Source organism: Podarcis pityusensis (assembly GCF_964106645.2).
Source record: "Podarcis pityusensis genome assembly, chromosome: 14".
NCBI classification, from domain to species: domain Eukaryota; kingdom Metazoa; phylum Chordata; class Lepidosauria; order Squamata; family Lacertidae; genus Podarcis; species Podarcis pityusensis.
In genome coordinates, this window is record NC_138039.1 from 12,315,742 (window position 1) to 12,334,877 (window position 19,136).

General features: G+C 46.0%; 1 long non-coding RNA gene across 1 annotated transcript in view; it reads right to left on the bottom strand.

The window, feature by feature from the left end:
* LOC308463153 overlaps positions 1 to 18,022 on the bottom strand; it is a 316,619-nt gene extending 298,597 nt beyond the window's left edge. The window contains exon 1 of the long non-coding RNA XR_013979493.1: positions 17,998 to 18,022. This is a non-coding gene — a long non-coding RNA (uncharacterized lncRNA). The remainder of the gene's footprint in view (positions 1 to 17,997) is intronic.
* Between the last annotated feature and the right edge of the window lie 1,114 nt (positions 18,023 to 19,136).

A 19,136-nucleotide genomic window follows, 5' to 3' on the forward strand; every position in this document is an offset into this window, starting at 1 on the left:
AATGGGTCTTGAGTTGGAAACACAAAGCCGTATGCATGGATCAATCACGGGAAGGCAAATCAAAGCCACCACCCTGGTGAGAATAACGCAAGTGGGCAAAAGGAGACCTGTTCTCTGGATATATTACAGGTTTCGCTACATGCTTCATCAGTCCGAAAAGAATAAGAAGAGTTTGGATTTGATATCCCATTTTATCACTACCTGAAGGAGTCTCAAAGCGGCTAACATACTCCTTTCCCTTTCTCCCCCACAACAAACACACTGTGAGGTGAGTGGGGCTGAGAGACTTCAGAGAAGTGTGACTAGCCCAGCAGCTGCATGTGGAGGAGCGGAGACGCGAACCCGGTTCACCAGTTTACAAGTCTACCGCTCCTGACCACTACACCACACTGGCTGCATGGTACAAAATAGCACTCCAGTTACAATGTGTGGTAAACTCTGAGGGAGTCTCCACCCCCTTCCTCTCTCCCATTATGCGTCATCACTACAGGTGCTGAGATATGCCCTCTGCCTCTGAGTTCTCTGCTCTCCTACTTTCAATGCCTGCTGGGTTCTGGGAGAGGGGGGGTCTGGAGTGCTTTCTAAAAACACTGTGTCTGTCAGCTGTCTCCCCTCTGGTGCTTCTTCTTCCTCCTCTCCCATTATTTCCCACCTTTCCCCCTCATCTGCCTCTGAGCTGTGACCTCCCTCAAACTCCTGTTGTCATTCTGAACTGTCTCCTTCTCTGGAAGGATCAAGCCGGGGAGGCGGTCTCCACCATTCCTCCTCTCCCTAACCCCTGACACTTAAGCTCCTTGGAGGAAAAAGTGGAATGGAACTGCAATAAATAAGTAATAATATCATATTTTAACAAAGCCAGTTGAAACAGTATAAAAGCAATTATGAAAACAGTTTTTAAATAACGTCAGTACATCTCAAACATCAGTTTGTATTCAAGACAAATACTAAGTAAAATAAAGAATTTAGAAGGCACGGTTGAAAGAACAGCTTTAGCAGGAACCAAAATGACAACAAAGAAGGTGTCTGTCTGACATGCAGTGGGAGGGAGTTCCAAAGGGTAGGTTCTGCCACACAAAAGGCTTGATTCTGATATTGTGTAAAACGGACCTCCTGATAGGATGGAATCTGCAATGCTGTATGTGATAAATTCAGGGCAGAAGAGGGAGACAATGCCTTGTTACAACACCATGGGATGAACTCTTTTTTTACCCAGCAGATGAACTTGAACATCCCATCCTCTTTCAGATGCACCACCTCTACACCAAAGCGCCAACAAGGTTTTCCAAGTATCCCGTTGCCATTTTAAATCCCTGCAAATGAATGGGGTGTTTTTTGTCCCAGCAAGCCAAGTATGTCCTGGAGCGTTTCTACAGAGTGAAGCTTCCGGTACGACCCTCCCTTTATCTTCCTAGTCCTTTTCTCTGAACTGATTTGAGAGAAGGTTCCTTTTGGCATATTTTTCTGCTAGCTGGATCCATGCCCACCCTTGTTTTCTTGTTCTTTGGCCTGGGAGGACTTTGTCAAGATTCCAACTGAGGAGGTGGACAAGCATTTGAAAACATAGAGCTGTCCATCCATACACCCAGAAGTGCAAACGTGTGCTAAATTTGGAGCCAAAAATAGGAACAGGTGGTGGAACCAATGACGAAGGAATGATAAGTCACGTTGGAATCCTGGGAACTGTTGCTTAAGAGGACTATTACTGTTAAATGAGATTCAAACCACATTAGGAGGGGTGGTGGTATTGAGTATGACGCTTAATCATTATTTCTTGGCCACCCTTCACCAAACGGTCCCAGGTGGGTGACACACCTCTTTAAACTGGCCTTTGACTCCCAATATATGTGTTTTAAGGTCCCACCCATGACTGCAAGTTGTTTTAAACTGTTTCAATATTTAAATTTAAATTGTTGAAACCCACCCTGAGAGTGAAGAGCGGGTAAGAAATTGAATTATCAAATACAGTGGTACCTTGGGTTACATACGCTTCAGGTTACATACGCTTCAGGTTACATACGCTTCAGGTTACATATGCTTCAGGTTACATACGCTTCAGGTTACAGACTCCGCTAACCCAGAAATAGGACCTCGGGTTAAGAACTTTGCTTCAGGATGAGAACAGAAATCGTGTTCCGGCGGCATGGCGGCAGCAGGAGGCCCCATTAGCTAAAGTGGTGCTTCAGGTTAAGAACCGTTTCAAGTTAAGAACGGACCTCCGGAACGAATTAAGTACTTAACTCGAGGTACCACTGTAAATAAAAACAGAAGGCAGCTAAAACAATTGTTTTTAAAAACTACCCCCAAAACCCCAAAACAATAATTTCAAACAGCACATTGCAGCACAGATGCCAAAATAAGTTATTCGGTTTCCAAAGGGCAGGACAAAGAGGTGCCAATATGTAAACTGCATCTCCCCCCCCCCCACAAATGGGGATCATCCTGTAGCTCAGAGACAAGGCTGAGGACGTCATCCCAGCATGCCAGATCTTCCAAGAGTCACCCAGCATGCCAGATCTCACATCTGGTCTGCAGGAAAGCCCACTCAAGGGAGGGGAGAGACATTCCAAGTCAATTTACAAGTTGCAACAAATTATAATGTTGAGGAACCAAAAATATCTTCCTGCCATAAAGTGTGGCCTGTGAACTGTCGATGGTTATTCTGATTCAGCTGCTCTTGGCAGAGAAAAGCAGGCATGAATAATAATAACAGGAAAAGAAGAGGAGATTTTCTTTGCAGTCAGGCAAAACCAGCACAGAATATTGCAGGGAGGGACTGAGAGGAAGAAATCTAAACAAAGGTGGCATAAGAATGCAAATGGGGGGGGCATTGGGGGGGCAAGGCACTCCGAGCAACAGAAGGAGACATGGCATATTTTGTGTTGATCCAAACTAGAGGTGGATAAATCATTAGTCCATGGCCATATTGGCACCATACGTAATACCACTTTAATTATAACCACAAAGAATCCTGGGAAGTGTAGTTTGTTAAGGGGGCTGTGGGTCCTTAGGAGATGACCATTTCCCTTAAAGAGCTAAAATTCCCAGAGTTCCCTGGGAAGAGGGACTGACTGTTAAACTACTCTTAAACATTGTAGCCTGCCTCTGAATGCCTTCCAGCTTGTTGGGTAGCCTTCTTCAACTCAGAAGCAGCTTGTCAGGTGGGGGCTGAGTTGTCTTCCAAGCGGGTGGGTTGCTATTGCTTAACTGGAGGAAAAGAGGTGAGGCAACGGGGAGGTCAGCATGGTGCAAACACATTGGCAGAGCCAACACAGTTCTCCTGCTGGTGCACTTGCACTACACTGACCTCCCTGTGCAGTTAATGAGAAGGGCATGCAAAAATGTGAATCATAATAATAGTTGTTGTTGTTGCTGTCCAGGTTTTTACGAAGGCACCTCAAAGCTACTTGCAATACTTGCACTGAAAAGGCCTGTTCTTGTGTTGCCATGGCAAAATAATGCACAAAAATGAATTCTGCTTGTGGAAAGTGCACAAACAAAGCAAAATAGCATACCCCAAAAATACATATATTGGGAGAAATGCAACAAAAAGTAGAATTTTTCATGCAGACTTCATTTAATTGCAAGTGCAGGCAGAACTGGGGGAAACCAAATGCAAGTTTGGAAGAATGAGAAGCTGAGAGAAATCAAAATGGGAAGGATTCATTATCCATCCCTAGACCGATTGAATCTTTTCTCCCATCAAACCCAGAGGTCTTTCGGACACTGTTTTAAAAAACACGAGGCTGTGATTTGTGCCCCTCTGCCTTCCTCTCTTACAAACAGAATTTCAAACACAAACTGTAAGATGTGGAGAAATAAGAAAGGAACCCTCTCTACCCCACCCCCTTAAAATAATAATCCTCCATGATGGAAATGGGGGGGGGGGGGAATCAAGTGCTGAAGCATTTCTGATGATGGGATAAGTCTAGGATCTTTGTTCAGAATATAAATGGATACATTAAAGAGTGCATGCAGCAGCCTGCTGCCTTAAGAGGAGTAGTCAAGAATGAGAAAGTCGGCTTCATAAAATGACACCCATCGTGTAAGCTACTCAGAAAACATTGGACTATATATACACTGGGAAAAAATGCCAATTTGCTCTTAAAATAGCTGTAAAATTGGTAGGCTGCACTCCGAGCATATACACACATTGTTGACACAGTGGCTGCGCTGCAAAACGGAACGGTAGAAAATGCAGTATTTGTAAGAGGATGGGGGAAAGTGGTCTTTGGGGCCCTATCCTTTCCTAGAAATCTGTTCCCATATTGGTGCTGGCCTGTAGGCTGTTGAGGGCATGGGTGCTGATGCCCAAATCCCATCAAGTTGAGAACCAGAGTTGGAAGGAAATACAGGGGCAGACATGGAGGTTGGAGTGGCCAGAAGTGGGCAGGGACAAATAGGGTGTGGCCATCCACATTCTCCCATGCACACAGAGAGACAGACAGACAAACAGACAGACCGACAGACAGACAATCAATCACACAAAATCCAGTGGCATAGCGCGGGTTGCCAGTGCCCGGGGCTGCACAGAGAGGTGGGAGGGAAACGGACAGAGGATGTGTGTGCATTCAACTGCCTAACAGTGTTTGAGTCACCTAGGAAATCACAGCTGCAGAGATAAGAAAAGAAGAGTCATTCCGTTGCTTGGAGAGCTCAGCCCTGACTGGCAGCTGCATTATAGGACCTCAGGCCGCCCTAAGACCAAACTGAATATAAGGCAACTATCTATGTATCTTCAACATTTCATGATGGTTTCAAGTTAAAAGCCAGATGCTCACAACCTTTACCGTTGTGCAATTTCCTTGGGTGTGTTTTTTTCTTTGAGACCTGGCACCAGATTTCTCTGTTGTGCCTCCTTACTTTAAAGAACTGGGACAAGCAACAGAAATAGTGTCAGTGTGTGAAGTCTAAGCAGACAAGTGGGGAATTGGTGAGGAGAGGTGAAGAACACTGAAGCTGCTGAGCTGTCAGGACTGATAAGCATTTTACAGCAGGTCTGCCCAGTCTCCTTGTCGGTGGCCCACTTGAAAACAAGAATTAGTTTTGAGGCCACAGCATGGCTCCACCCACTTCCCATAGCCAGCCTATCAGTTCCTCCTGACCAGAGTGGGCTACAAATTCAACATGAGTGAATTGGTGCAGGGAGAAGTTCAATTCAGTTCATATTTTAAGGTGAACTTACCTAATCTGCACTTTCTGAAGCAATACGCAAACTAAAAAATACACCCATCTTCCAAAATCCAAATTTTGCAATGCAATTCTAACTTCCCTTTCCTGGGAGTAAGCTCTGTTGAGTTCAGTTGCCTCTACTTCTGAATCAACATGGTAAGGATTTCAAGAAAGACGTGTAACAATATACATATTTACTTAACATGCAGAAGATAACATGTACTGAAGAAACCAGAAAGAGAAGATGAGGGAAATCAAGGGGAGGGTGGGTATTGTAAAATATAAAATTTGGATATGTGTAATTACAATCTGTTGTGACAAAGAAACTTAATAAAAATGTATTATTATTATTATTACAGTGGTACCTCAGGTTAAGTACTTAATTCGTTCCGGAGGTCCGTACTTAACCTGAAACTGTTCTTAACCTGAAGCACCACTTTAGCTAATGGGGCCTCCTGCTGCTGCCGCGCCGCCGGAGCACGATTTCTGTTCTCATCCTGAAGCAAAGTTCATAACCTGAAGCACTATTTCTGGGTTAGTGGAGTCTGTAACCTGAAGCGTATGTAACCTGAAGCGTTTGTAACCTGAGGTACCACTGTATTATTATTATTATTATTATTATTATTATTATTATTTAAAAGGATTGCACTGTAGCAGAACAAGTTGGAACTTGAAGAAATACTTACGAAATCAGATTTTTTTGGAAAGGTAGGATCTACTCATGCATTGATAAGACTCTAGATAACTTTCAACCCAATCCTCTCCACTACTCTAGAAGGGAAACTGATAATTGTCCAACAGAGAATGAAAAGCAATCTGGAAAAATTGTTATTAAGAAGTGGAGCAGATAAGGATATAAGAGCTTGCTGGATCAGGCCAGTGGCCCATGTTATGCAGAATCCTGTTCTCACAATGCCCAGCCAAATGGCTGTAGGAACCTTGCAAGCAGAATCTTGAGTGCAAGTGCATTCTGCTCTCCTGTGCTTTCCAACAACTGGCATTCAGAAGCATTTCCATACCCTCCAAGTGTCCTAATTTTCCAGGGGCAGTCCTGGAATTACAAAAGACACCCCAGTTCTCTGGTTTGACACTGGAATGTCCCTGTTTTCAGCGCCAGTGCTGCTGCCCCTGAGCTCAGGGAGGAGGAGGAGGAGCCGACGCTTGTTTTTATTAAATAAAATAATTTTATTTTATAAAATAAAATTGGGATTAAGGTGTTTTCTCAGGACGACAGAGGGCGTGTATGCTGTGTCCTGTTGTAGTAGCAGTGGCGGCACTCGAACTTCTTCTGATGGGAAATGCCCTGTGGAGGGGGGACACAAAAATGGGGGGGGGGTGTCAAGGATGATCAGTTGTGGGGGGAGTGAGAAATGTCCCTATTTTCATCTGAGGAATGTTGGAAGGTATGCATTTTGCCTTAACTCTGGTGGCAGTACATAACTATGAGCAGTCAATGATAACCTTCTCCTCTGTGAATTTGTCTAATGCTCTTTTTAAGCCATCTAGGTTGGTGGCTGTGGTGATCACACAGGGTCCCTGAACGTTTAACGGTCTATTGATCCCTGTGCCACCACTGTGCTCGCTTCCCCGCTGCCACCAACCAGTTACTCTCTGGTAAAACACTGAGTCCAGTCAGTTGTTAAAAGTGAACCCCAAAAAACAAGTTTATTTTAAAAACAATAACAAGTTTATGGTTTCTCAGATAATATTCCTGTCAGTATCTTAACTTTAGTTTCTTTACCGGCCTATACCTTCCTAATACGTTCTGAGTGATTGTCTCAACTGTTGGACTGACTCCTCTTAACAAATTCTCTCCCTCTCCCACACCAGACTAGCCCAACCCACAGACTTATCTTCTGTGTCTCTTCTAACCCCAGACTGTCTTCCCAACAACTCTAACTCTCTAAAAAACCTCTGTGCTTAAACCTTCTACACAGTTAACTCTGCCCCTTGGGTTCCCATTGGTTAGTCATGTTGCAATTAGTTAACCCTTTCCCTATGAACCTAGTATGATGTGACACACATAGGATGGCAAACACCACAGTGGCCATCATATCTTCCTGTGTGAGGGAGTTCCACAGTTTAACTTTGTGCTGTGCAAAAAAGTACTTTCTTTTGCCTGTGCTGACTCTTCCAACACAAAGATGCACACTTTGTACAAGTTGTTTTCTTTCTTTCTTTCTTTCTTTCTTTCTTTCTTTCTTTCTTTCTTTGCTTTGTTCGTGCTATTATAAATAGATACAAATTAAATCATCAGGCACCTTAGCACTTTGGAGTCGAGTCTAGCTAGCAGATATCCTTTGAAGGAAAGGCACCAGCAGGAGTCTCAGGGGCAGAACTGGCCATGATACAATAGAGGAGATTATAATGAACATCATTGGAATAGAAAGAAGTGGAGAGGCCCAGCAGTTGAGAAGGAAGTAAACCTTGAGGGATATGATGTAATCTGTGCACAATGCCAGAGACAGCATGTGGGAGAGAGACGATGGCAGTCACCAGGAATTAGCTGAATATTAAAACACATGCACACCAAATCCATCAGCAGCAACATACGGCGTTTTCCTGACATGCTGTGAAGTTTGGATACTATACAGTGGTACCTCAGGTTAAGAACTTAATTCGTTCTGGAGGTCTGTTCTTAACCTGAAACTTTTCTTAACCTGAGGTACCACTTTAGCTAATGGGGCCTCCCGCTGCCCCTGCGCGATTTCTGTTCTCATCCTGAAGCAAAGTTCTTAACCTGAGGCACTATTTCTGGGTTAGCAGAGTCTGTAACCTGAAGCGTCTGTAACCTGAAGTGTCTGTAACCCGAGGTACCACTGTATAGGAAATGGGTCCTTTTATACTGGGGGCGGGGGCCAGGATGGTGGGGGCCACATTGCTTTAGGAAGATGCAAACTGGTGATCTCAGAGAAACACATCTGAACTGTTGCCATCATCAAGGTGGAATTGCTATTTGCATCTCAAACCCCTGGTCCAGTAAAAGTTCAGCTGAACAGGCCATTCACTTGCTTTGATGCAATAATAATAATAATAATAATAATAATAATAATAATAATAATTTTATTTATATGCCACCCTTCCCGGTTCAAAAACCAGGCTCAGGGTGGCTAACAATAAATTTAAAACACTTTAAAACACTTAATTATAAAAGCAACATAAAATACGGTATAAAAACATGAATAACAATAAAATTCAAAAAACAATCAGATAATCCCCAGGGCTAGCTGGCTGAATTGGTCCTACTTGGGCCAGCGAGGAGGCCAGGGGAGAATTTGCTGTGGGGTCTCAGAGCAGGTGATCTTCATAAAAACGGAGGGGAAGGGAAGAGAAGGGAAATACAGTGGTACCTCAGGTTACATACGCTTCAGGTTACAGACTCCGCTAACCCAGAAATAGTGCTTCAGGTTAAGAACTTTGCTTCAGGATAAGAACAGAAATCATGCTCCGGCGGCGCGGCAGCAGCGGGAGGCCCCATTAGCTAAAGTGGTGCTTCAGGTTAAGAACAGTTTCAGGTTAAGAACGGACCTCCAGAGCGAATTACTGTAAGTACTTAACCTGAGGTACCACTGTAAGGGGAAGGGAACAGAGTGGTTTGTTTTCCCGCAAGCCATGATGAGGTGTGGCTGAAAAACAACCAACTAAAGCACAGTGTGCTTCTGAATATCAGTCCCTAGGAATCGCAGGTGGGGAGGGGGCTATTGCACTCGATTCCTTCTTTTGGGCTCCCCACAGGCATCTGGTTGGCCACTGTGAAAACAGGATGCTGGATTAGACTGGCCAGCAGCCTGATCCAGCTGGGCTCTTCTTGTGTTCTCATGACTCACTTCGAATCTGGCAGCAAGACAGAGCAATCTGACAAGCACCTGTTTGTGCAGGACATTTGTAACGCCTCACATTCAGCATGTGAGCCTGGAGCGCTTCCAGCTGTGTGACTTCACATTCACACACGGCCTGGAGGACATCGGAAGGATGCTCTCCAGGCCCAGAGGGTGATGGCCAAACTTGGTAAAGGTCTGTCTGAAATCCAGCAAACTGGAATGTGCAGTACTCTGCTGGGCGATCCCCTGGGACTCTCATGAAGACCACATGGACCTCCTTGTGTGCTGCAGGAGGACAGAAATGTATGTACAGTGGTACCTCTGGTTACAAACTTAATTCGTTCTGGAGGTCGTTCTTAACCTGAAACTGTTCTTAACCTGAGGTACCACTTTAGCTAATGGGGCCTCCCGCTGCCACCACACGATTTCTGTTCTCATCCTGACGCAAAGTTCTTAACCCGAGGTACTATTTCTGGGTTAGTGGGGTCTGTAACCTGAAGCGTATGTAACCCAAGGTACCACTGTATCTGCAAAAATAGACCGAACAAAAATGCCTGAGGGTTCTTTCTTTCTTTCTTTCTTTCTTTCTTTCTTTCTTTCTTTCTTTCTGCATTAACTACTTTTCTGCTAAAATTATAACTCAAGCAAGGCATTGTAATCCTGAAAGAGGTTTAGTTAGTCTTTAGCACAGGCCAAGTCTTTAAAATGGCAGACCCTGCCCTGAGGAACTCCTTGCCCATAGATGTTCAGAAGGAGTCACCCCTACTTTCTCTGTTATCTTTTTGAAACAGTGTTCTGCAAACAGACCTTAGGAATGTGAGTTTTTTTACCAACCAGATTTTAATGCTTATTGGTGTTTTGAACATTATTGTAGCATTGTGGGGTTTCTTTTTAATGCTGGTGCCCATTGGGACTGGTAGGGCGGAAGGCAGAGAGGTCAACAGAAGGTGGTGCTAGAGTTAATGGCAGGCAGAGCCAATCTGGTCTCCATCCTCCCCACTGCTGACTTTTACAACAGCAACACTGAGATGGTAAAAGAGGAGGGAGCTGACTCACAGTACTACCCCAAGGACTGGTTGTAAGAAGGGAAGCAGGTTGGTTTAGGGAAGACGGTGGTTAATGGGGTAATGACCCAGTTGCCCTAATAGACCACTCTCCACTTTATGCCACACACGCCCTTGTTATATGGTGTAGGAAAGTGTGGTTTATAATTTACAAGCCCCCTACCCCCAGCTCTGTGATTCTACTACTGGCATCCCCAAACTCGACCCTCCAGATGTTTTGGGACTACAATTCCCATTATCCCTGACCACTGGTCCTGTTAGCTAGGGATGATGGGAGTTGTAGTCCCAAAACACCTGGAGGGCTGAGTTTGGGGGTGCCTGTTCTACTATCATCACCAATAAGAGAAGAGGAAGAATAATAGAATCACAGAATCATAAAAATGTCGAGTTGGAAGGTTCCCGGAGGATCATTTAGCTCAACACTCTGCAGTGCAGGAATCTCAACTAAGGTCTCCATGACAGATGGCCATCCAACCTCTGCTTAAAAACCTCCAATGAAGAAGAGTCCACAACCTCTCGAGGGAGATCGTTCCACTGTCAAACAGCTCTTACTGGCAGAAAGTTCTTCCTGATGTTTAGTCAGAATCTCCTTTCTTGTAACTTGAAGCCACTAGTTTGAGTTCCTCCAGAGCAGGAGAAAACAAGCTTGTTCCCTCTTCCAGGTGACAGCCCTTGAGATATTTGAAGATGGCTGTCATACCTCCTCTCAGTCTTCTCTTTTCCAGGCTCAACATTCTCAGCTCCCTCAAACGTTCCTCATAAGGCTTGGTTTCCAGACCCTTGACCATCTTGTTCGCCCTCCTCTGCACACCTTCCAGCTTGTCAACTTCCTTCTTAAACTGTGGTGCCCAGAATTGTACAAAGTATTCTGAGTGGAGTTTGACCAAGGCAGAATCAAGTGGTACTATCACTTCCCTTGATCGGGACACTATACTTCTGTTGATACAGTAATACTGTATAGTTTTTCAACCCAACAAAAAATTAAACATTATCTTGATGCTGGGCACAGTGTACACACACACACACACACACACACACACACACACATCCACACCATCTGTATGGATGGCATCAGTTCAAGGTTTCCTGGATCATCATACCTATCTTTGCCTGTCATGACCTTGAGGGGATCTTTCTGGATGCCTCCCAAATCATTTCCCTGCTTAGCTATTTTGCTGAAAACTGCCAAGCGTGTTCACAATTAATGCCAATCATTGGGCTGGTTGCTGTGATGTCAACACCTGTCCCCGGGCCAACTGCAGCACTCCAGGCTGCTTCATGTGCTGAAAATACATATTAACAATGGAGTACGCATGCCCATCAGAAACATGAAAGGAAGCTGGCCTTCTTTGAAAGTTTAAAGCATTTTGTCTTTGCTGAAGGTGCTGCTTGCTAAAATCAATGAGAACAGGTTTGTGAATCATTCTCGGGGAATCTAAAGCAAGGGTGCTCATCGTGGTACCCTCCAGATGTTGTTGGACTGTGCTTTTCAGGGCTGGTGGGATTTGTAGTCTGGTAACATTGGAGGGTGCCCACAATGAGCACCTGCGTCCTCAAGCTCCATCAAATGAGACTGAGAAGAGATATAGTAGCCATCTTCAAATATCTAAAGCAACTCTCAAGTGCCGCCTTTCGGAAATCCCAGTAATGTCCAGGAAAAGCCAGACATTTGGCAGCCCTAGCATGTAGTATGTAAAAAGCCACAATATAGGAGAAACTGCAAAGCTTGTAACCACTTCTCTCATGATTTCTGCCTCCCCTGTTGCTTTGTACTATAAAATTTGTACAATATGTTAAAGGTAAGTAAGGCAAAGCTAAAGGTAAAGGACCCCTGGACGGTTAAGTCCAGTCAAAGGTGACTATGGGGTTGTGGCATTCATCTCGCTTTCAGGCCAAGGGAGCCGGCGTTTGTCCAGGTCATGTGACTAAACCGCAACAGAACACTAGAGCACACAGAAACGCTGTTTACCTTCCTGCTGCAGAGGTACCTATTTATCTACTTGCACTTTGATGTGCTTTCAAACTGCTAAGTTGGCAGGAGCTGGGACAGAGCAATGGGAGCTCACCCCGTTGCGTGGATTCGAAAATGTATCAGTTTTAAACCCCTAGTAGTAACAGTTTCCAGGACATTACCCCATTCGCCTCTACACGGTTACATCCTTATTTCAGTCATCGTGATATATTGGTATATCACGATGCTTGGCTGGTGATATATCACGATGTTGAAAGCCTACTGGTCAGCCCTACGTGTTGTGCTGGGTAGGAATGGGAGGGTGACAACCTTCGCTGTGAGCCTGTGCCAAATCCAGCATGTTGGTGCAAGGCAGGGGAAGGGTTAATATTTTTCCACCCTGTAAAAGGTGTAAGAGTATCTGCATGCCTGAAAGTGCAGAGATAGCAGGGAGAACAGCTGGGACAACTGTCATGAATTAAGCAAGTCTGTGATGTGGTACAAGGATTTGCCCCAGGGAGTTAGATTGGGTGGGTTTAAGAGCTAAGCTGCAGGTGTGCCACCAGTAAGAAGCATTACTGACTTTGCTAAGTTCTTTCTTTTATTGCTAAAGTACACTCATACAACCAAGCACCGATGGCAATTAGTGTTACCATGTCATGTTCCATAAACTGGATTTTTTTGTTTGTTTGTTCCCTGCACAGAATATGGATTTGGGTGATAGGTTAGGTTGGCTCTTCCAGACCTTGGTTCTGCATATGTTGTTAGACCACCATCACCCCTCAGCAACCATGGCCGGTGGTCAGGAACGATGGATGTTGTGTAGTCCAACAAAATCTGGAACAGAAGGCTGGGGAATGATGTCCAGTGCCCAAGGTCCGGAAATAGTATTGCAGATATTGTTATTTCCCAAACGAACAGAAGTTTTGTCCTTGGGAAAGAAGAAGCAGTAGCATCCTTCAGCTAGCTCAGAAAGAGGCCTTCCCAGGGCTGGCCCACTCATGAGGAAAGGTGAGACGGCTGTCTCAGGACGGCAGCTGGAGGAGGAAGAGAAGGAGAAGTCACCATGGTCACATTAGATTAGGCATAGGCAATATATAGCCAAAGTTGTCCAACCGTGCAAACAGATCAGGATGAATAGTCAGTAAATTGGTTGCCCAGGAGCTCCCTGGATGTACATTTCCAAAATATAAGATAAAAAAACAAATAAAATAAAACCTACATACAGCAACAGTATTTTGTGTTGTGCATGGACCTACTACATCAGGCAAATGCAAACTCAGTCCTCCAGATGTTTTGGGACTACAACTCCCATGATTCCTAGCTAACAGGACCAGTGGTCAGGGATGGCTATGCCTGCATTAGACAGCAGCCTCAGCAAAAAGGAGGGGATGTTGTTGTTCCATAGTGGCCTCTCTCTCTCTCTCTCTCTCTTTCCCTCACCTCACTCTCACTAATCATCTCGCTCACCCTCACTCTCGGTCTCTCCCTTGCTCACCTTCTCACCTGCCTTTGCTCACTCGCTTGCTGCCACAGCCACTGTGTCCCCCGCACTCATTGCCTCCTCTTCATTGGCAGTGCCTGACCACCCACCCGTCTGCTTGCCTCCTCCTCCACCATGTGCAGCCAGCTGTCCTTGTGGGTCTCCATTTTGAAAACCAAAACTTTTCCCTGCCCCCAAGGAACAAGAGGAGAAGAGGAGGAGATGTCACTCAATGAGCTTCATGGCCAAGGGAGGGTTTGAACCCTGATCTCCCAGGTCCAACCATTCTAACCACCACACCACACTGGCTGAGGAACCTCAAATGGGGAGCAAGAATCCACCGGATCAGAAAACATTGGGCTGTGAACCCAGGATCAAATCCCAGCTCAGCTAAGACATACAGTGGTACCTCAGGTTACAGACGCTTCAGGTTACAAACTTCGCTAACCCAGAAATAATACCTCAGGTTAAGAACTTTGCTTCAGGATGAGAACAGAAATCATGCGGTGGCAGCGGGAGGCTCTATTAGCTAAAGTGGTACCTCAGGTTAAGAGCAGTTTTAGGTTAAGAACGGACCTCCAGAATGAATTAAGTTCTTAACCCGAGGTACCACTGTAATTCAACATCCACAAGCAAATTACTGTCAGTCCACTTTTTTTTTTCTACCCTTGAAATTTAAAAAGTGCATGCATTTGCACCTCTTTTTTCTGCCTTAAGGATAAAGAGAGTACTGTAGGAAAAATAAGAAGACTGTGGGGAGTGGGGAAGAGCCAGTGAATCATCAACGGGGAGGAAAATGTGGACTTGATTTTGCAAACCGGTAAGCCCACATTCTTTCAGGCTGTCTCAGAGCCCCTGGGGAGTGTGATGCAGTCCCAAGATACTGAGTTAAGACTCCTTAAAATTGTGAGTCATTACAGGTTACCAGGGATCACTAAGACAGGCGGGAGAAATAAAGGCATTACACAAATGTATTACCCATTTTAATTAGAAATCCGTGGGTGAAGCCAATTGTTGAGTAATTTGACAAAGGTAATAAAACCATCCTGTTTTCTTTCCAAAGGTAATATGCTCGGCTGTAAATTGTATAAGTAGCAAGGGGATGACTCTGACCTCTGATGTAACAGTAGCACTGATTCTTGCCAGGAAATGGCCCAAGAGAGCTGAAAGGAAGTCTGAATTAAGCTGACCTGTATAATTCACCAATTCCAGCAGGTTATCGAACTGCGCTCTCTTCTCCGGCGTTTTTTCGAGAGACGGGCAGCTCTCACTTATGCCGACAGGAGGGGAAAAGGCGGGGGGGGGAGAGAAGTATGGTTTCTGATTGTTTCTACCAAAAGGTCAAGCCTGGCATTAAGTAACACGTGCGTCTTTCTGACCGGATGGCGAGCTGCTATATAAGCGTTGAGTGGTTTTTAGAAAACGCCAAGTGGAAGTATTTACTTCCATCACACAGAGGGATGGAGAGCGCCGGCAGGCCTGGCTGATAGCAATCATGATTCTGTTGCTTCAGAGTGTAGGCCGAGAACCGAGAGAATTTGCAGAGGAGCAGATGTCAGCTGAACAGGACTACAAGTCCCATAGTGGTTGAACAATCAATCCCGGGGAACTCTGGGGACTGTAGACCTGGGAGAGGAATAGGGAGCCTCTTATCCGCTCTCAACATCTGTAACTACCTACAGGGCCCCAGGAGTCAATGGGGGAAGCCACAACTGCTTCGAGTGGTATAATTCTACTTTAAATGCAAAGTGCAGATTGGGCTGCTGTGTCTTGGGTCTGGAAATACTGAACGTGCCCCAGAATTCTTTGTCATGCTATGGGGCAGAAACCCTGGGGTTTTGAAGCAAGATGCTAATGCATGATCAATGCCATGCCCTAAGGCCACCTGAAAGCCACTGCTGTAGTCAAATGAGAGAACAGGTGGGTGACAGTCTCAAGTCACTTGTCTGTTATGATGCAAAATCATCATATCTGCAGAAAGTTGGAGAAGGACCACTGCAAAGAGCTACAGCCAAGAATTTGTTAGGGCCTCCTCTACTATGCCTCAACCAGGGGTGTAATGTGTGGGGAGGTGCTGCCAGGGCAATCACCCCAGGCACTTTTTTTGGGGGGGGGGACACGCTGCTCACACCACCCTCCTTGAGCCAGCCCTGGTCATTTTGCGAGACTGGGAACTGATCAGATCCCAGCCTCGCAAAACAGCTTGGGGAGGGAGGCGTGAGAAGGATGCAACAGCCACACACCCCTCAATCCCAACACCCCCCCCCAGGGCAAGGATAGGATCAAAGGGTGTATGGCTGCTGCGTCCTTCTCACAGCGCCCTCCCCAAACCGCATGGTGAGGCTGGGGTCATTCCAGTCTCGCAAAGTGGCTGGGGTCTGGTGACACTCTGGTGGTGTCAGTGGCGAGGGCTGAGCTGGCACACAGCAGACTCCATTTGCCCTCTGTGCCCCCCGCCCTCTGTTGCGCATCCCATCCCCCAGGCACCATGAAAACACGCTTGCCAACACAGTGTTTTTCAACCTTGAGTTTGTGGGTCTGATTGCACTACAACTCCTGTCATGCCTGACCGCTGGCTAAGCCAATACAGGTCAGATTCATTCAGACTTCCATTAGCTATGCTGTCTAATGAATTTGTCCATCCCTAATCTTCACTCTGTGGGTTAAACCACAGAGCCTAGGACTTGCCGATCAGAAGGTCAGCGGTTCGAATCCCTGCGATGGGGTGAGCTCCCATTGCTCGGTCCCTGCTCCTGCCAACCTAGCAGTTCGAAAGCACATCAAAGTGCAAGTAGATAAAGTGCTTCAGGTTACAAAGTGCAAGCGGGAAGGTAAACGGCGTTTCCGTGTGCTGCTCTGGTTTGCCAGAAGCGGCTTAGTCATGCTGGCCACATGACCCGGAAGCTGTACGCCGGCTCCCTCAGCCAATAAAGCAAGATGAGCACCACAATCCCAGAGTCATCCATGACTGGACCTAATGGTCGGGGTCCCTTTACCTTTACCTGTAATCTTCTCTACCCCCAGTCCTACAATATGGCCTTCATGCCCTAGTGGTGAGTTTCCCAGAAACCCTTGATTGGTCAATGTGGAAAGCAGGACACCAGATTCGATGGGTTCTTCTTACCTCCTTAAGCTCAAGACATCGTTTGAGAAGTTTCATTTTCCATTTCTTCCCGATTACGGGAATGCACTGTGACAACTTTATACCTGATTCCGTAAACCTAAATTTAATAAATTCAGGAGCGCCTGAAGTGGTTGGGATGGAAATATCTGAGCAGGCTTACCTTTGCTCTGATTAACCACTTGGCTGGGTTTCGGAGGACTCTCTCTAATCACACGGCCTTGTTTTGCTTCGCTAAGCCCCCCTCCCCCCTCCTTCCAGTTGGAATAGATGTTAGTTAGAGAAGAAATTGAAAAATGAGCTTGGTGACCCATCAGAGGTGGATGATTAATTGTTCGGAGATTGCAGTCATGATTACAGAGCCTTTCATCTCAGGTGACGCTAATTAGGTTTCTCATTCTTCTGCATGTAGACGTGAGACCAGAAGCAAGCATCCATAGCGCTTCCCCACCCCCCACAAAACCCCCACAGCCTCTCTTGGGCTGCAGAGCCCATAGACACTTGCTTATTATGCACAGCCATGGTATTTAATCAGCCTTCTTCTTTTTTAAAATAGGAAGCACCACCAGTAATCATCAAGCAACACAGAACAGTAAATATCCAAACAGCAGCGCTAGCAAAGACTCAGATTCTCGGCCATGGACCCAGAGTGGGTGGATGCGAGGAGCTCTTTGCGTTGCTATGGCGATGGCATTCTACCTGTAACCCAGCCATATCCAATTACTAACAGGGGTGTTCTTAAGGCGGCCAGAATCAATACAGGACAGGGATCCTGTGCCGTTCACAGAGAAGCCTCTGGCAGGTGCAGATTTGTCCATCATAGTGGTCCTGGCAAGGCAGCAGTTTTGAAGGCGTGCTGTGTTGTTAAATTGCTAACTAGCTGGATCAGGTCCGCAGCCCAAATATTTTCCAGGGGCAGTCCCAGAATTATTACAAAAACCATCCCGGCTTCTGATTTGATCCTGGAATATCCATATTTTCCTTTCCAGTGCTGCTGCAAGGGAGCATAACGTTGCCTCTCCATGGCCACCGCTGGCCTCCTCCCTTGGGCAGCTCATAGCAGTTGCTAGAGAGCAGGTGAGGTGGACAAGGGGCTGCCTTCATTGAGGCCCAGCCCCACGTGATGTGCAAGCTCTGAGGGACAGGGCTGCCCTGGGCAGGAAGAAAGGGGGAGCAGAGCAGAGCACAAGGAGCCTTGGTTTATTTTTTGTTTTTAAATGCTTTGTGCATTCACATCTAATCTTGCCCCTTTCTAAAATTTATTTATTGCTGTGTGTTTTTCTTTTTGTAGATCTACCAAAGAATAAAATAAAACCAGGATTAAGGGGTTTTCTCAGTGTGGTGGAGGCTGTGTGTGATGTGTCCCATTGGTGAAATGGTGGTGGCACTTGCCCTTCTACTGTTTGGAAATGCTCTGTGGCGGAGAGGGGAACAAAAATGGTGGGTTGAGGAGGGTCAGTTGGGGGTGGGGGAGTGAGAAATGTCCCTATTTTCATCTGAAGAAAGTTGGAGGGTATGCACACAGCCCAAGTAGGGGAGACTTCAGCAAGTTGGTGGCACAACAGCATCTTCTCATTTTCCCCTCAGGTGGTGAAACAGGCTGGGCCACAAAATCTGGGGGGCTAAAAGTTCCCCACACCTGCTTTATGTGACAGGTGACAAGTTTGTGTAGGCCTAAACTGGGCCAAAACCGGCTTTCTTTGTGCATAAATGGAGCGGGGGCTGTGAATGGACTCCATTCATTTTCCTCCCTGGACTGTATTCATTTTCCTCCCTGACGAGTTCGCTCTCTGTCACTTTCTGAGTTATTTCTCTTCAACTTGGAGGAGGAGGAAGAGGCGGAGGGGAAGCGTTGGGGGACTAGGAAGTTGAGTTCTCTTGCCAATGAAGTTAAATATCAAGTCACAATTAGGCAGCAGCACTCAAGACTGAATACCTAGAAAAACTCTAGCAAGCCTGACAAGACTGAAGTGGTGTAGGGAAATGTCAACAGACACTATCAACTCTTGTTGGGCCTGGAGCTTTTCACAGGGAGCTCTGCCAAAGGAGTGTAGTAAACAGCTTCAGATTCTTAAGTGCCAACCAGCACAGGATACGATGAGGGAGATGGGGGGGATGTCACAGAGAAATGGCTGAAAGCAGATTTTGGAAGGCAGAAGGGATGAGGAAGACAAATTTTGAAAATGAATGTTTCAAAACACTAACAAAAAGGGTACAGACGGAGGGGAAAGAGGGGCTGTAACTTAGTGGTAGAGCTTATGCCTTCCATGCATACAGTCAAAATGCAATAAATAAACGCCATTCCACACCCTCCAACATTTCTCCAGTGAAAATAGGGACCTCCTACTCCATAATAGATGGGACGCGGGTGGCGCTGTGGGTTAAACCACAGAGCCTAGGACTTGCCGATCAGAAGGTCGGCGGCTTGAATCCCCATGACGGGGTGAGCTCCCATTGCTCGGTCCCTGCTCCTGCCAACCCAGCAGTTCGAAATCACATCAAAGTGCAAGTAGATAAATAGGTACCA